The sequence below is a fragment of the Lactuca sativa genome, chromosome 5 (assembly GCF_002870075.4).
Source record: "Lactuca sativa cultivar Salinas chromosome 5, Lsat_Salinas_v11, whole genome shotgun sequence".
Taxonomy (NCBI): domain Eukaryota; kingdom Viridiplantae; phylum Streptophyta; class Magnoliopsida; order Asterales; family Asteraceae; genus Lactuca; species Lactuca sativa.
The window spans coordinates 249262021-249263984 of record NC_056627.2 but is presented as its reverse complement, the minus strand read 5'-3'; the positions used below and the strand labels follow the sequence as shown (position 1 = coordinate 249263984).

At 33.7% G+C, this 1964-nt stretch overlaps 1 long non-coding RNA gene across 1 annotated transcript; it reads right to left on the bottom strand.

Moving 5' to 3' along the window:
* Positions 1-1343: 1343 nt before the first annotated feature.
* LOC111877956 (uncharacterized) lies at positions 1344-1729 on the bottom strand. Its single transcript, XR_002845598.3, has 3 exons — positions 1656-1729; positions 1443-1563; positions 1344-1366 (listed from the first exon to the last, which is right to left on the bottom strand). It is a non-coding gene; the product is annotated as an uncharacterized LOC111877956 (long non-coding RNA).
* Between the last annotated feature and the right edge of the window lie 235 nt (positions 1730-1964).

Genomic DNA, 1964 nt, shown 5'->3' with positions numbered 1-1964 from the left:
TTTTTAAAAAGGTTTTATTGGAATGGAAAGTAAGGGTAAAATGGTCATTTTATCCAAACAGACATAATTACCCATTCAGCCAATACAAGAGTTAATGGATGAGGGGTAGAAAAGGCATTTACCATTTTCTCCAAATATCAGGGGACTTAGAGTGAGTACCATCTCCACTGCATGGAACATCACACAGCACACGATCAAATAAAAGTTTAGTCATACTCATACCACCCAAATCAGAACCATTTTTTGTATGATACATACTATATGTACAATGATGTAATAGAGCAAAATGGAAGTAGGATGATATATCACATAAGTAAATCAAAGTATGTTGTTGTTTCTTCCATTCAAAAGCATATAATATAAGAAGTTTATACATACATATGTTATACTTTTTTGGAGAAAAACTTGTTTCAAGGACAATAACTTACGGATAAAGCCAGATAATATAGACCTGATGAAGAATCTTGAAGTTCATCTTTGACTTTCAACAAGTGTAAATTCATTTTCACTGTTAGATCCCCTTCACAAGATTCAACATGCAACTACAAGATATAGTTATAAGTACAACAATCACAAGCTACATGCAGAAAAAGTGATCATCTTTTTAATTTACAAACCTTTCTTCTACAACTTCATGCTCCTCAGTCTCCATCTGCAAGGTTGAAAAATGTTTTCATATATTTGTTATACAGGTTGAACAATGTACGCTAAGATAATAACTACAGCTAACCTTCCCATATATTGTGGTCTTTATTTCCAACAAAGCTCCATGAAGAGCAAGATCAGTTGCATTCGTTTCAGTAGAACCAGGTTTAGAAGTCTCTGCAACAATATCACCAACACCCTCGCCTTGTTTTGCAAGCATATCAACTGATGGAGTATCCTACACCATGTACATTAAGCATAATAACTTGTAGCTAAACAAGATGAAATTAAAATGGATCAAATATGAAAAACTTAGCATCATACAGAAGCTCAGTAGGCTGCTTGTACAAGTCCTCTAAGCCAACTTGCTTTCTACTTCTCGTTCTGGAACTTTACAACCAACGTACTGGAAGACTCTAAAGCCTTAAAAAAGTGGCACAATATCACCAAAAAGATATAAATTAGCACCATAACTAACCATAAGGCATTGAGAAGGTGATATTGCTATTTAACTCTATACTCTGTAGGCAAGAAAGAAAAGTTCTAAGCACACATCATTTACCTTTTGGATGTCCATGCCAGGATATGCAGAAAGCTGACTACTATTATTCATAGATTCGATAATCTCAGAGCTACCATCGGTAAAGAAGGCAGCTATATCCCTTCCAAAAATATTAAAACGGGTATACAAGGCTTGTCCTTTATCATCAGGCTGGTCCTCCTGCAACAAAAGGTGTTTTTATCTTCAAATCACATTGAGTGAACAACAAATATCCCAAAGAGTAATTAAAACATACCTCTGTTTGCAATGTAAAATGACAAAAATCCAAAAGAAAATGACTGTTATACTCTGACGAGGAACTTAATCTTATAGGAACTCTGATTTTTGGAGCATCAAGGTCAATATCAAGAGCAAATCTGCAATGAAAGAAAGAAATACAAGAAATTAGCAAATCCAAATGAACAATAAATGTGTTCAAAAATATTTCTATCTTATTATGTAAGTGAACCTGCTTTGCTCCTCTAAAATTGTTTGAAATTGCTCTTGAGCTCGACGAGTCGCCCTTTCTATCTTATTCTGTAATTGTTTTATAAAAGAGAGAGATATTAGTTTATATAGATGAAATTATTAAATCTCGTCAAACTGAACCTGCAAAGCAGTTGTTGTTTCAAAAGAAATTGTAGGGCTAGCAGAACTGCTCCTCTTCATAAATTCCAGAAAGCGATTACAGTTATCCATCAAGACCTATAAATCAGCCATAAAACGAGTCAAATAAAAGACATAGTAAATATAAAAATAATGTTCAAGACAATAACAA